We start from the raw sequence: 16,960 nt of genomic DNA on the forward strand, positions 1-16,960 counted from the left end.
TTCCTATCTCTTCTTTCCCATGTTCCCCACTGCTTGCAATAAAGCTTTGTATCAAACTAATTCCTAATGTTTTACATGTTATTTTCAGCACTCAAACTCATTAAGGGGTAGTTTTCCCAGCTGTCTCTGCCTTGCTCACAGGCCTTTCCTTAGACATAAACTGGGTATCTAGACAAAGGCTTATCCTATTGACAGCCAGATTTAGTCAAGAGGAGTAGGACACTGTGGGCCCGGTTGTCCAGTTGTAGAAAGCAAGGGTAAATAGGTGAACCTTTCATCCTCCCAGGAGGGACTCTCTTATGCTAGATGACTCTCACAAATGATAGACACTGGCAGGATCTTATTTAATTTCCTCATTGGAAGGTTCTATGAAAGAAGGTTCTGTACTCCTGGATAAACACCCTTGGTCCAGGCTCCCAAAGACCTGTTCCCCTATGCTGACCTGGGCTGGAAAAATGATTCACTGTGATTTGTTTTTCCCTAGGATTTCCCAGTTCTGATAGCATCTGGTGTGCTTTCTAAATCCTTGTGGAGTAATTACGGGAGACAGATTGGCTGTACTGGGAAATCTTGGCTGACTCTGTACCAGTATTTAATTTTATGCTATTACCTTTGCCAATTTCTTAGGTATAAGGAAGTACCTTTTTGCAAAACAGAATTCATTATCTTTTTCAACAAACTAGCCTCTCTTCCTAACTTGCCTATATCAGCATCATCCTTCCAATAACCTAGGATTGCAACTTTAGAGTCGTGCTTGACTTTTGATTCTTTCTCACCACCTGCATCCAACCACTTGCTCAATCCTCTCAATTTTACCTCTGCAACATTAACATTCATCCATTCTTTTCACTTTACATGTACTCCTTCCACACAAATCCAGTCTCCTGTCACCTCTCACCCAGACTATTACCATTGCTTCCTAATTGGTCTTCCTGTATCCAATCTCACCTTTTCCCAATTCATATTTCATTTAACTGCAAAGGGGAGTTCCCAATGCTGACAGAATCATAGACCCTTTATGTATTCACATACTGAATACCTTTTTCAAAATAGAGGGAAATAAGAAAAAAAGAATACAGATTAGCTTGGGAAACAAATCACAAGACTAGAACGGAGGCATGATAATTATCCAGATACCTATTGGAGCTGTCATTGCCCAAAAGCAAAACTGCTAATAACGTCTTGACTTTCCTTGATGATAATTTTATTTTTCAAATGGAATAGGAACAAATGTAGGGAAATTCTTTTCTGAATTTTATTCTCATTAATAAAGAACTAGCTGCCAGGAAACCCTGAGGGAAGAGGCGGGAGGGAGAAGGAAATTACCATTCCCTCTTAAGAGTTTGTGATAAAGAAGAAAGGAAATCTGAGCATAGTCTGACGTGTAGCTTAGATTTGGGGTAAGTAAATTTCAATGTGCAAAAGAAAAATAGGCAGAATCCATGGATTAAAATTCTTCAAGGGAAATCAGCATAATTAGGATGGGAAACTTTACCCACTCTGATCAATACAATTACAAACACAATTATAGAAGACTGATGATAAAGCCTGGTACCTACCTCCTGACAGAGAAATAATAGACTCCTGTCATCAAATGAGACATGTTTTGGGAAATGATTAATGTTTTTTGACTACACATATTTGTTATGAGGATTTTGTTTTTCCTTTTTTTTAATGGTAGTGATGAAAGTGGGATAGAGAAAAAATTAAAAACAAAAACCACTCAAGATTTAAATTCTGAAGACACAAAGAAAAAAAAATCCAAAGAGAAAGAATAATGAATAGTTTGAATATATAGATGCACTAGGAATTCACTCAACTCAAAAATTTTTAAAAGAAGAGTTCAAAGATGAAAGCAAGACCAGGTAACTCAGGATGAATATAATATTATGTCATGGTATAAAAAGTGTCAGGAATGCTAAAGCTCAGAATGAGCTTACTCTGGGAAGGAAAACAGAAAGGAGAGGTTGTTTTTCCCTTTAGCCATCTGGTAGGGGGGAACAAGGATCAAAGGAGGGACAGAATGGATGCTTGGGGTGGATAGAATGAATGTCTAGAAAGGATTTATGGAAAAACCCATAAAAGAAATGGTTATAGAAAAGGAAGCTTCGTTTACAGAGAATCACCATAGTGTTAGAAAAAACAGATTGTACAAGACTAACTTCATTTGCCCTTTTAACAGGTTGACTATATTGGTAGATGAGGGAAATGCTGTAGATACAGTTAACTGAGATTTGGCCAAAAATTTTGATCCCACAAAGTGTGTGCTGCACTTATATCTCTATATACAATATCTAAACAAGTAGATAGCTACATAGCTTGAGGGGGAGGTATTGATAAATATTTCTGGAATCTTGCCCATTTCTCTCCAAGGGAGACTGAAATTCTTACTTTAAAGGGAAAAGGAGAGTCATAAGGAAGGCCACTCTGTTCTCTTTTGAGAGAATGGTTCTAGACTAGAATTATATCTATCTGCCCTTCACCCCCGCCGCCCCCCAATATTTCTGGTCTAGTACATAAGTTGAGGATAAAGCTACTTTGTGGTTGCTATGCCTTAAAGTGAGGAGGTAGCCCATAGGTTGCAGATACAAGCTGGCTTCTTCCTACCTAATGAATTTTACAGAAAGAACCATTACAAATAATAAATAGAGAGTAAAATCATTCAAGCCAATATCAAACAAAAATCGAGGAAGTTATACATATTAGAATATACCACAAAACACATGAATAAATGAATAAATAAGAGATATTAGCTCCACTGAGTGAGGTCACAATCTCACAGAGGGATATAGTCTCTGAAATCTCTAGGGAGGTCAGCAGGATATCAGGTTCATGTTGCGGAATCCATTAGTTTCTTTCTACAAGTCTGTCTGTCTTTCTCACTCTTGAAGTGTCTTGGAGTCAGTCATGGAAAGAGTCTATAATCATGAGTGTCCTCTCTCACAAAGGAATAAAGAATATCTCTTCTTTCTCATCAACTCCTCCCTACTCTCTTCACAAAGTCACACAAAATCATGTCAGCATCAATTGTCTGGAATCATGTTATACTAGAAGTATGCCATGCAGGGCTGCTCACCTCCTACCCAGGTTGGCTGGGATTCAGATTATAATAAAGTTTCTTATACTATTCTTGTGGAGAAGATAGAGATATGACCTAGACAATAACATAATTAGGTATTAGTTTTAATCATTTAAACAGCCAGAAAAAAATATTTTCATGTCAACTATCCAGGAGGTCACCAGTAGAATGACTCAGGGAACTTTACTCTGTGCTATTTAGCATTTTTTTAAGCAACACCTAGGATAAAAATCATAGGTAGCATGTTTATCAAACCTGCAGATGGCACCAAGCTGGGATGGATACCTAACACATTGAATGGCAGTCAGGATTCTGAAAGGGTCTTAGCTGGCTAAAGCATTGGGATGAATTTAACAAGATGAAATTCAGTAGGGGTAAAACTAGAATCTTACATTTGCCTTCAAAAAATCAATTTCACAAGTACATGATGGAGGAAGCATGGTTAGAGAGTAGATACCTGAAAATGATCTGGGGAGTTTTAGCATAGTGCAAACTCAATATGAGTCAGCAATGTGATCTGGCAGGCAGAAAAGCTTCCTGGAGCAAGGTGGTGATAGACAAACCCTCACAGACCTCTTTGCTTTACTTTGCATTATGTTCCATCTCTTAATTGAATGTTTTCACTGGCTAACCTCATCCTGAAAAGTTTTCCCTTCTCAATCTGCCTCCTGGCATCCTTAAAGTGTCAGGTAAAGTCCCACCTTCTTCAAGAAGCCTGTCTCACTTCTCTTTGATCTTAGTGCATACATTCAGAGCCCACCTACAATTTATAATGTATGTATCTTATTGATTCTTTCTTAGTTCTTTATGTATTGCCTCTGTTAATACCACTGTGACCTCCTTGAGAGCTGTTTTCTGCCTTTATTTGTATCCCCATTGCTTAGTACACTGCTTGGCACTTAGCACTCAATACATGCTGTTTGACTGAATGATAATCTCTCAGAACGTATCTGGAATATTAGGTTTGGTTTTAGGCACCATAGTTTAAAAAGGATATTTATACATGATTACACATCTGGGGTGGTAAATGACCATAGATTTGTGTCATATGAGGTTTGGTTGAAGGAACTAAATGTATTTAGTCTAGAGAAGAGAAAACTTGGGCCAAAATAGTGGTTGTCAAGTATTTGAAGGGTGACCATTTGGGAAAGGAATTAGACTTAATCTGTTTAGTTACAGAATCACAAGCAATGGTTAGCAAAGATTTGACGTCAGAAAAAAAAGAAATACTTCCTAATAATTAGATCTGTCTGCAAATGGAATGACCTCTAACGAGGCATGGTGGATTTCCTTTTATTAGAGGTCTTCAAGTAGAGCCTTGATGACCAATTACCGCATATATCATGGTGTGGATTCCTTTAAGGTATAGGTAGAACAAGATGGTTCCTGGGGTCCTTTCCAACGCAAAGATTCTGGGATTCATCTTGAAACCTATGATATAAAGAGAGGTCCAGAGAGGGCGGAGCCAAGATGGCAGAGTGAAAGCAGCAACTTGCTTCAGCTCTCCCCCAAACTCCTCCAAATACCAATAAAAAATGGCTCTAAACAAATTCTAAAGCAGCAAAACACATAAAAAGACAGAGTGAAACAAATTTCCAGCCCAAGACAACCTGGATGATTGATCAGAAAGTTATATCTTGCTGGGCTGGGAGAAGAGCGCAGCGCAGCATGGGTGCGTAGGCAGCAGTGAACCTGGAGCAGGGCTCAGAGGACTGAATCATGGGCATCTGTGGGGGTTTCCAGACTCCTCAATCCACTAATGCCAAAGACAACTTAGAAGGTCAGTGGGAAAAGTCCGTCACTGTGGTGCTGAGAGAGGAAGGCGGGGTCTCACCTCCATTCCCTGAGAACATGGCCCTGGGGTGGGCAGCTGCTTCCCAAGCTTCTGGCCCACAGACTGAGGGGGAATCGAGTGGTTGATAAGAGGGGGATTGCAGGGATCTGTCTGCTGGTGCTGAGGCAGGAATCTCTTGCTTTGCCTGTGCTTGGATCTGGGTCACAGTTCTGGATCCTGGGGTCCTGGGGGTGAGGAAGAGCACTGGCATGGTGGAGCTTGTAGTGGCTGTGGACAGGAAACCTTCCTCAGTTCCAGGACAGAAAGGAGTTTTTGTGGTCCCTAAGAGACCACATCACAGGCCAGGAAAGGAGTAAACACCTTGCCCCTTATCATACCACCTTGCACAAACTGCAAATTCATGGGTCCCTACAAGTATCTCTGAAAAGAGCTATACAAACCCCCAAAGCTTGGGGACAGCATGTTCTCCACATTGGAAGCAGACTCTGACCTTAACAAAGAGTTTAAAACTCAAGTAATTGGCTGGGATCATGAGCAAGCAGTGCAAAAAGAGTCAGACTATATTATATTGCTTTGGTGACAAAGAATATCAAAATGTACAACCAGAAGAAGACAACAAAGTCAGAGCTCCTACATTCAAAGCTTCCAAGAAAAATATGAATCAGTCCCAGGCCTTGGAAGAGTTCAAAAGGGATTTTGAGAAGCAAGTAAGAGAAGTACAGGAAAAACTGGGAAGAGAAATGAGAGTGATGCAAGAAAACCATGAAAAACAAGTCAACAGTTTGCTAAAGGAGACCCAAAAAAGTACTGAAGAAAATAACATCTTAAAAAAAGCCTAACCCAAATGGCAAAAGAGGTCCAAAAAGCCAATGAGGAGAAGAATGCCCTAAAAAGAAAAATTGGCCAAATGGAAAAGGAAGTCCAAAATATTACTGAAGAAAATACTTCCTTAAAAATTACAATAGAGCAGGTGGAGTGAAAAGGTAGTCGCTCTCACTCTCCCTATCAACCTCTGAAAACCCAGAAAATATCACCCCAGAAAAAAAAAACCCTGGAACACCTGAACTAGAAGAAAGACGGGGAGCAGCAGTGCAGCAGCCCAGCAAATGGGTCTCCCAGTGCCTCAGCAAAAATAAGGGAGGCAGAACTACAAGGGGCCCCAGGCAGATAAGTACTCAGCCTCATTCATTCTGAAAGGAGGTGAAGAAAACAACCTAAAGGCTTCCTAAAGCCCTGGCCTTGCTGATTCCAACCCAACACCAGGTGAGCTGTAGGAGCCCTGAAGCCTCCAATTGTGAAGAAATCCTGAAGCCCAGGTGGTAGAGCAGGCAAACACCAACACCTGGACCTCTGAGTGCCTCAGTGAGGGTGGGGGAACCGGTGGAAACCAGCTCAGAAAACCACCAGGAGCCTCAGAACTCCACCTCAAAGGAATCTTCGTGCATTAGCAGAAACGAGGGAGACAACACTGCAGGGGGCCCCAGGCAGATAAACACCCTGCAGCACCCATCTAAAAGGAGCTGAAGAAAGCTAAAGGAAAGGAAAAGCAGGCAACCTAGAATTGCCTGAAAGTTCCAGCCTTGCTGATTCCAGCCCAACACAGGTAAGCTGCCAGAAACCTACAGCCTCCAATTCCAGCATAAGAGGCCCCAGCACGCAAAGCCAGTGACCAAGACCTAGGCTCCCAACACAAGAAGCTTGGGTCAGTACCCTCTGTTCCCCAGCAGGAGAGCTCAATCTCTTTAAAGGCCAGGGAATAAAGAAACACCATGAGTAAAAAGAAACATACCATAGATTCATATTATGAGAAGAGTGAAGATCAAGACAGAAATTCTGAAGAGGACAACATTGTCAACAAACCCACATCTGCAACAACAAAAGGGAATATGAACTGGTCTGAAGCCCAAAAAGCCTTCTTAGAAGAGCTCAAGAAGGATTTTAATAGTCAAATGAGAGAGGTAAAGAGTCCTTCAAAAATACAATTGGCCAATTGGAAAAAAAATACACTGAAGAAAACAAGTCCCTAAAAAACACAATTGGCCAATTGAAGAAGGAAGGACAAAAACTAACAGAAGAGTACACTGAAGAAAACAAGTCCCTAAAAAACACAATTGGCCAGTTGAAGAAGGAAGTACAAAAACTAACAGAAGAAAACAATCTGTTAAAAACTAGAATTGGACAAATGGAAACTAATGTCTCTATGAGAGAGCAAGAATCAGTCAAACAGAAACAAAAAAATGAAAAAATATGAAAATGTAAAATACCTCATCAGTAAAACAACCGACCTGGAAAATCGACTCAGGAGAGACAATTTAAAAATTATTGGACTACCTGAAAATCATGATGAAAAAAAGAGCCTGGACAGTATCTTTCAGGAAATCATAAAGGAAAACTGCCCAGAAGTCCTAGAACCAGAAGGGAAAATAACCATAGAAAGAATCCACCGATCACCACCTGAAAGAGATCCCAAATTGACAACGCCAAGAAATATAATAGCAAAATTCCAAAATTACCAGATGAAAGAGAAGGTGCTGCAAGCAGCCAGAAAGAAAATTTAAATATCATGGAACCACAGTCAGGATTACACAGGACCTTGCAGCTTCTACATTAAAAGACCAGGGCATGGAACATGATATTCCATAAGGCAAAGGAGCTTGGAATGCAGCCAAGGATCAATTACCCAGCAAAAATGAGCATCATTTTTCAAGGGAGGAGGTGGATATTCAACAAATAGGAGACTTCCAAACTTTCCTGATAAAAAGACCAGAGCTCAACAAAAAATTTGATCTTCAAGTACAGGACTCAAGAAGGACTTAAAAAGGTAAATGGGACAGAAGGATACAATATGTTGTTAATAAGGGGGGGGCTGTTTAAACCCCTACAAGGGAATATGAGACTTGCAACCCTTGAGAACTGTATTGTTATTACACCTTGTTAAAGGAGTATACATAAAGAGGGTGGATATTAGTTGACTTTGATGTAATGATAAAAAAAAATCTAATCAAGTGGGTTAAATGGATCCAAATAAGTGGATCAATCTGATCTTAGAAAATGTACTGAGAAAGGAGGAGGCAGACAAGGGTAAATTACATTACAGGAAAAGACACAAAATCCTATTACAGCAGAGGGAAAGAAGGGAGGGGGAGCATTGTTTGAACCTTACTCTCATCAGATTTGGCTCAAGAAGGGCATAATATAATCAGTTAGGTATAGAAATCTAACTTGCCCTATAGGCAGTAGGAGGGAAAAGGGGAAAGAAAAGGGAGGGGGAAAGAAAAGGGAGGGGGAAAGAAGGGAGGGAAGAGCAGTAAGACTAAAGGGGAAGAAAAGGGAAAGGGATAAGAAAAGGGGGAAGGGACTGAAGGAGGCAGGGGTCAAAAGGAAAACACGAGTGAAGGGGAGAAAGGAAAAAGGAGAAAGAAAAGCATAAATGGGGGGAAAATGGATGGAAAAAGACACAGATAGTAATCATAACTGTGAATGTGAATGGGATGAACTCTCCCATAAAACGAAACGGATTGCAGAATGGATTAAAAACCATAATCCTACAATATGTTGTTTACAGGAAACACATTTGAAAAAGAGTGACACATACAGGGTAAAGGAAAAGGCTGGAGCAGGAATATATTATGCGTCAGCTGAAGAAAAAAAGCAGGGGTAGCAATCCTGATCTCAGACAAAGCAAAAGCAAAAATAGATCTAATCAAAAGAGATAAGGAAGGAAACTACACCAGGCACCATAGACAATAAAGTAATATCGTTACTAAATATATATACACCAAATGGTATAGCATCCAAATTCTTACAGGAGAAGTTCAGGGAGTTACAGGAAGAAATAGACAGCAAAACTATACTAGTGGGGACCTGAACCTCCCCCTCTCGGCACTAGATAAGTCTAACCACAAAATAAACAAGAAAGAAGTTAAGGAGGTGAATAGAACATTAGAAAAGTTAGGTATGATAGACCTCTGGAGAAAACTGAATGGGGATAGAAAGGAATATACTTTTTTCTCAGCAGTACATGGCACATACACAAAAATTGACCATGTACTAGGGCATAAAAACCTCACAATCCAATGCAGAAAGGCAGAAATATTAAATGCATCCTTTTCAGATCATGATGCAATAAAAATTATATGTAATAAAGGGCCATGGAAAGATAGACTAAAAAATAATTGGAAACTAAATAATCTAATCCTAAAAAATGATTGGGTCAAACAACAAATCATAGAAACAATCAATAATTTCATTCAAGAGAATGACAATAATGAGACAACATACCAAAACCTATGGGATGCAGCGAAAGCAGTTCTTAGGGGAAGTTTTATATCTCTAAATGCTTACATAAATAAAATAGAAAAAGAGGAGATTAATGAATTGGGCATACAACTAAAAAAACTAGAAAAAGAACAAATTAAAAATCCTCAACTAAACACCAAATTAGAAATATTGAAAACAAAAGGAAAAATTAATAAAATTGAAATTAAGAAAACTATTGAACTAATAAATAAAACTAAGAGCTGGTTTTATGAAAAAACCAATAAAATAGATAAGCCTTTGGTTAATTTAATTAAAAAAAGAAAGAAGAAAACCAAATTACTAGTATCAAGAATGAAAAGGGTGAAGCTACCACCAAGGAAGAGGAAATTAAAACAATAATTAGGAATTATTTTGCCCAACTATATGCCAACAAATTTGACAATCTTAGTGAAATGGATACATATTTACAAAAATATAAATTGCCCAGATTAACCGAAGGGGAAGTAAAATACTTAAATAACCCCATCTCAGAAAAAGAAATTGAACAAGCCATTGATGAACTCCCTAGGAAAAAATCTCCAGGGCCAGATGGATTTACATGAAATTCTATCAAACATTTAAAGAACAATTAATTCCAATACTATATAGACTATTTGAGAAAATAGGTGAAGAAGGAGTCTTACAAAATCATTGTTATGATACAAATATATTATTAATACCTAAACCAGAAAGAGTAAAAATAAAGAAAGAAAATTATGGACCAATTTCTCTAATGAATATAGATGCAAAAATTTTAAACAAAATACTAGCAAGTAGATTGCAGCAACTTTTCACAAGAATAATATTCTATGACCAGGTAGGATTTATACCAGGAATGCAGGGTTGGTTCAGTATCAGGAAAACTATCAGTATCGTTGAGCATATCAAAAACAAAACCAACGGAAATCACGTGATCATCTCAATAGATGCAGAAAAAGATTTTGATAAGATACAACAACCATTCCTGTGAAAAACACTAGAAAGCATAGGTATAAATGGAGTCTTCCTTAAAATAATAAATAGCATTATCTAAAACCTTCAGCAAGCATTATATGTAATGGGACAGGCTAGAAGCATTTCCAATAAGATCGGGGTGAAACAAGGATGTCCATTATCACCACTGTTATTCAATATTGTACTGGAAACCTTAGCTTTAGCAATAAGAGAAGAAAAAGAAATTGAAGGCATTAGAATAGGCAAAGAAGAAACAAAGCTATCACTCTTTGCAGATGACATGATGATATACTTAGAGAATCCTAGAGAATCAAGTAAAAAGCTACTTGAAATAATAACTTTAGCATAGTTGTAGGCTATAAAATAAACCCACATAAATCATCAGCATTTCTATATATTACCAACAAAGCCCAACAGCAAGAGATAGAAAGAGAAATCCCATTTAAACTTACTGTAGACATTATAAAATATTTAGGAGTCTACCTCCGAAACAAACCCAGGAACTCTATGAACACAATTACAAAACACTTTTCACACAAATAAAATCAGATCTAAATAATTGGAAAAACATCAGTTGCTCATGGGTAGGCAGCTAATATAATAAAAATGACAATCCTACCTAAGCTAATTTACTTATTCAGTGCCATACCAATCAAACTACCAAAAATTATTTTATAGAGTTAGAAAAAAAATAACAAGATTCATTTGGAAAAACAAAAGGTCCAGAATATCAAAGGAACTAATGAAAAGAAATGCAGGGGAAGGTGGCCTAGCAATTCCAGATCTTAAATTGTATTATAAAGCAGCAATCATCAAAACTGCTTGGTACTGGCTAAGAAATAGGGAGGTGGATCAGTGGAATAGGTTAAATATGCAAGACACAGTAGTCAATGACTGTAGTAATCTATTATTTGATAAACCCAAAGACCCCAGCTTCTGGATTAAGAACCCAATCTTGAAAAAAACTGCTGGGAAAATTGGAAAAGAGTATGGCAGAAACTAGGCATGGACCAAAATCTCATACCATATACCAAAATAAAGTCAAAATGGGTTCAGGACTTAGATATAAAGGCTGATACCATAAGTAAACTGGGAGAAACAAGGAATAGTTTACCTATCAGATCTATGGAGAACAGAAGAATTCATGACCAAACAGGAGATAGACAGGAACATTATGAAAAGCCAAAATGGATAATTTTGATTACATTAAATTGAAAAGTTTTTGCACAAACAAAGCCAATGCAACTAAGATTAGAAGGAAGGTAGAAAATTGGGAAAGAATTTTTACAACCAGTCTCTCTGATAAAGGCCTCATTTCTAAAATATATGGAGAATTAAAGCAAATTTATAAGAACACAAGCCATTCCCCAATTGATAAATGGTCAAAGGATATGAACAGACAGTTCTCAGATGAAGAAATTAAAGCCATCTATAGTCATATGAAAAAATGCTCTAAATGTTATTGATTAGAGAAATGCAAATCCAAACAACTCTGAGGTACCACATCACACCTATCAGATTGGCCAACATGACAAAACAGGAAAATGATAAATGTTGGAGAAGATGTGGGAAAATTGGAACACTAATACATTGTTGGTGGAGTTGTGAAATGATCCAACCATTTTGGAGAACAATTTGGAACTATGCCCAAAGGGCTACAAAAATGTGCATACCCTTTGATCCAGCAATAGCACTTCTAGGGCTATATCCCAAAGAGATCAAACAAATGGGAAAAGGACCCACATGTACAAAAATATTCATAGCAGCTCTTTTTGTGGTGGCAAAGAATTGGAAATTGAGAGGATGCCCATCAATTGGGGAATGGCTGAGCAAGTTGTGGTATATGAATGTAATGGAATACTATTGTGCTATAAGAAATGATGAACAGGCTGACTTCAGAAAAATCTGGAAAGGCTTATATGTTCTAATGCTGAGTGAAGTGAGCAGAACCAAGAGGACTTTGTACACAATAAGAGCCACATTATGCAATGACTAAATTGTTAAACTGAACCCTTCTCAGCATTACAAGGATCTAAGACATCTCCAGAGGCCTCGGGATGGAAAATGCTGTCCACATCCAAAGAAAGAACTATGGAAGTCGAATCGCTATCACTTATTTTTACCTTCTGTTGAGTTTTGTTTCATCTTTCTGATGGTTCCTCCTATTGGTTTTAATTTTTACTTACAACTTCACTAATGTGAAAATATGTTTAATGGGTATGTAAATGTAAAGCCTATATCAGATTGTGCGCTCTTGGGGGGGGAGGAAGGGGGAGAAAAATTTTCAACTCAAAAGCATATGGAAGTGATTGTTGATAAATCAAAATAAATTAATAAATAGAATAGCAATTGGAAGTGAATGAGAATAAAATTAAATAAAAATAAAAAAAATAAAAAGAAATGTGAAATATCTCATTAAGAAAAACAACTGACCTGGAAAATAGATCCAGGAGAGAGAATTTAAAAATTATTGGACTACCTGAAAGCCATGATCAAAAAAGAGCCTAGACACATCTTTCAAGAAATTATCAAGGAAAACTGCCCTGATATAGTAGAACCAGAGGGCAAAATAGAAATTGAAAGAATCCACAGATCTCCTCCTGAAAGATCCCCAAAGGAAAACTCCTAGGAATATTGTAGCCAAATTCCAGAGTTCCCAGGTCAAGGAGAAAATATTACAAGCTGCCAGCCAGAAGAAACAATTCAAGTACTGTGGAAACACAATCAGGATAACACAAGATTTAGCAGCTTCTACATTAAAAGAATGCAGGGCATGGAATATAATATTCTGGAGGGCAAAGGAGATAGGATTACAACCAAGAATCACCTACCCAGCAAAACTGAGTATAATCCTTCAGGAGAAAAAATGGTTATTCAGTGAAACAGAGGACTTTCAAGCATTCTTGATGAAAAGACCAGAGCTGAATGGAAAATTTGACTTTCAAATACAAGACTCAAGTGGAACATGAAGAGGTAAGCAGGAAAGACAAATCATAAGAGACTTATTAAGGTCGAATTGTTTACATTCCTGCATGGAAAGATGATATTTATAACTCATTTGACCTTTGTCAGTATTAGGGTAGTTGGAGGAAAAAAATTATATGTATGTATAGATAGATACATAGATAGATAGATAGATAGATAGATAGATAGATAGATAGATAGATAGGGGGCACAGGGTGAGTTGAAGATTAAGGGGTCATATCTAGAGAACAAAATTAAGAGACGAGAGAGGATTACGCTAGGAGAAGAAGAAAGGGAGAGGTAGAATGGGGTAAATTATCTCACAAAAAAAACAGAAAAGAAAATGCTCTTACAGTGGAGGGGAAATGGGGGAAGGTGAAAGGGAATGAGTGAATCTTATTCTCATGGGATTGGCTTATGGAGGGAATAACATACACATTCATTTGGGTAAGGAAATCTGTCTTACTTTATGGGAAAATAGGAAGAAAAGGGGACTAGAGAGCAGGGGGATGATGGAGAGGAGGGCAGATTGGAAAAGGGGGTAATCAAAATCGAATACTTCTGAGGAGGGAAAGGGTGAAAAGAGAGAATAGAATAAATGGGAGGGCAGGATAGGATTAAGGGAAATAGAGTTAGTTTTTCACAACGTGTCTTCTATGGAGGTGTTTTGCATAACTGCACATATATAACCTATATTGAGTTGCTTGCCTTTTCAATGGGGGTTTGTGGGGAGGGAGGAAAAGAGAAGATTTGAAACCTAAAGTTTTAAAAACATATGTTTAAAAAAATGTTTTCACATGCCACTGGGAAATGGCAAATACAGGAAATGGGGTACAGAAGTCTGTCCTGCCCTCCAGGGAAATAGAGGGGAAGAAGGATAAGAGAAGGGGGGAGGGGATAGAAGAGAAGACAGACTAGGGGAAGGAATATTCAGAGTGCATGCCATCTTGGGGTGGAGGGAGAGGTGAGATGGGGTGAAAATTTGGAACTCAAAATCTTGTGGAAGTGAATATTAAAAACTGAAAATAAAAATTAAATAAATAAATAAAAATTAAAGTAAAGTAAAGTAAAGTGAAAAAAGAGAGAGGTCCTAGGGAGTTGGCAAGCACGTGAACTCATTCTCATGGATACACATGGTCACCATTGTTCCAGAGTGGGGAGGAGAGAGAGATTCCTGTCTTGCATGCCCTCCCTGGAAATCCAAGGTATAGGCAGCCTGTGGTATAAGCAACAAAGGAGAGAGAGAGAGAGAGAGAGAGAGAGAGAGAGAGAGAGAGAGAGAGACACAGAGACAGAGAGAGACAGAGACAGAGAGACAGAGAGACAGAGAGACAGAGAGACAGAGACAGACAGAGAAACAGACAAAAAAAGGGAGAGAGAGAGAGACAGAGATAGAAGAGAGAAACAGAGAGAGAGAAGAGTAAAAATTGTCTCTCCTTTGATAGTTCCCTGAGTGGGTAATTGTTCCTGCTCCTTGTTAACAGAGCTTCCTGCTGCTTCCTACTTGGAGACCAATGTTCCAACCAGGAACTTCTATGTCCTTCAGAAAAAGGCCCCATGTCAAAGGAAGTGGCCTGATGATGGGGCTACCAGAGGGGCTAGGGTACAGACTCTGCTTCTCTCATATTCAGTGGGATAGTCCCCATAGGCCTCTGTTTATCAGATCAGGGAGCTTCCTTGATTACTCCCATTATACCTTGATCTAATTTTTTAATCTCTTTGGTTTTCTAAATAAACCCTAACATTGTTCCAAAATGGAAACATTTTAACTTCATTTGTAATAATTTCCTTTTCTTTTCTTTTTGCTATGTCTAACATGTCTAGAAGTATGTCAAATAACAATAATCTTGCTTTGTTGTCTTCTCAGTGAACAAATTTCTAATGTCTGTAGACTTCATATGCTGCTGGCTCTAGGATCCCAATTAATTCCTTTTATTACATGGAAGGAAAATCCTTCCATTTATTTCCTTTCTTATTTTAAAAAAAGGTAAAAGGGTATTGTATTTTGTTAAAGGATTTTTATATATGTTATAATCAATTTTTAATATCGAAAATTTAATAATCAATTTGCAATATGTGAATTTAACAAACATCAGCAAATATGAGCATTTCAATATACAAAACACAATAAGAAAGAGTTTTTTTTAGGAAATTGAACTTCTGTTTTACAGTTGATTTCATTTGTTATTATTATTGATATATTTACTAGTTATTTCCTCATACAGAGCCTTACCTGCATCTCAATATGAAATTTAAATTGGCCAAAATTTAAAATTTAAAATACATATTATACTTCCAAGAGGCAATGTGCCACAGTAAATAGAAATCTGGGCTCAGAATCAGGAATCCCTGGGTTCAAGTCTGGTAAAAAAGGCAGATCTAAAATTTATTGCAGAGAAGTTGCTTATCTGCATTGTTAGAGAGTGCTTCCTCCTAGGAACCAATGAAAGTACCACTCCATTTCTGGACTTGTAGGGTATTCCAAAGGCCTGAGTGAGGTTTTTCACTTTAATAGCTATATAGTATGTAACACTATCCTGTTTGTCAGTTTTAAAAATTTTTTAATGCATATATTCATTAGTGGTATTAGTTTATAGATGCTGCATCCGTTTTATCCTTCCCTTATTTGAGGATTAGGACAATATTAATCCCATAGAAATAATCATGTAGTTTGCTACCATTCACTATTTTTAGCACAATTCATATAGTATAGCAACCTGATAGAAAACAACCTCTGAAAAACCTGGAAAGACTTACATGAAGTGACGCTGAGTGAAATGAGCAGAACCAGGAGAATATTGTACACAGTAACAGCAACACTGTGAGATGATCAACTTTGTTAGACTTAGCTGTACTTATCAATACAATGATCTAAGACAATTCCAAAAGACTTGTAATGTAAAATGCTATCCACATCCAGAGAAGGAACTATGGAATCTGAGTGTAGATCAAAGCATACAATTTTCTTTTTTGTTGTTGTTTTCTTCCTTTCTTTTCACTTTTGTTCTTATTCTTCTTTCACAACATGACATGTATAATCTATATCAGATTCATTGCCATCTTGGGGGGGGGAGGGAGAAAAAAACTGGAACTCAAAATCTTATAAAAGTGAATATTTAAAACTATCTTTACATGTAATTGGAAAAAATAAAATACTATTAAGTGGGAAAAAAGAAATAACCTCTGAGTACCTCTGCTTCTGATGTTTTCTTTCTTTTTTTTTTGTCCCAGCTAAATAATAGCCTGCTCATTTCCTCTTTCTGATAGTTTATTTAGATGATCAATTTTGTTTTCTTTTTGCGAAAATATATACCATTATTTTATAATCAAAGTTTGGAGGGCATACACAGGTGGAAATAGCATTATACAATGCTATTAGTGTTATATAATAATATAGTCTTATATGTGAAAAAAAGTATTATATAACCCTCCTTGCCCCATTCTGCCCCCTTTCCATTCATTTATTGTCAATTCCTCCTTTACATTTTTTTTAACTTTGGAGATTTTTGTTTCCTTCATCTTTTCATTTAATTTCATAATGAATTTATATTTTACTTACTAATTTCATTTGTATTTTTAAAACACTGTTTCATTGATTTTTTTGTCTTTAGTTTTGCTAATATAACTTTAAACTTAAATGACTTCTTGTTTTGGCATGTAAGAAACTAGAATTTCTAGTTTCTTAGCTGCAAACTCATTATTCTTCTTTTTTACTCTGGTTTATATGAACATACCATTTTATAAACTTGTTTCTGAAAACTATTTTAGTGTTGTCCAGCAAATTTTTTGTATTAATGTTATAAATGTTTAACACAATATTTCTTTATAATGCATTGTGAGGGCTGTCCATTATAGATTAGGAGTATCTT

This window comes from Phascolarctos cinereus, unplaced genomic scaffold, assembly GCF_003287225.1.
Source record: "Phascolarctos cinereus isolate Bilbo 61053 unplaced genomic scaffold, phaCin_HiC Scaffold_726;HRSCAF=1367, whole genome shotgun sequence".
Lineage (NCBI taxonomy): Eukaryota > Metazoa > Chordata > Mammalia > Diprotodontia > Phascolarctidae > Phascolarctos > Phascolarctos cinereus.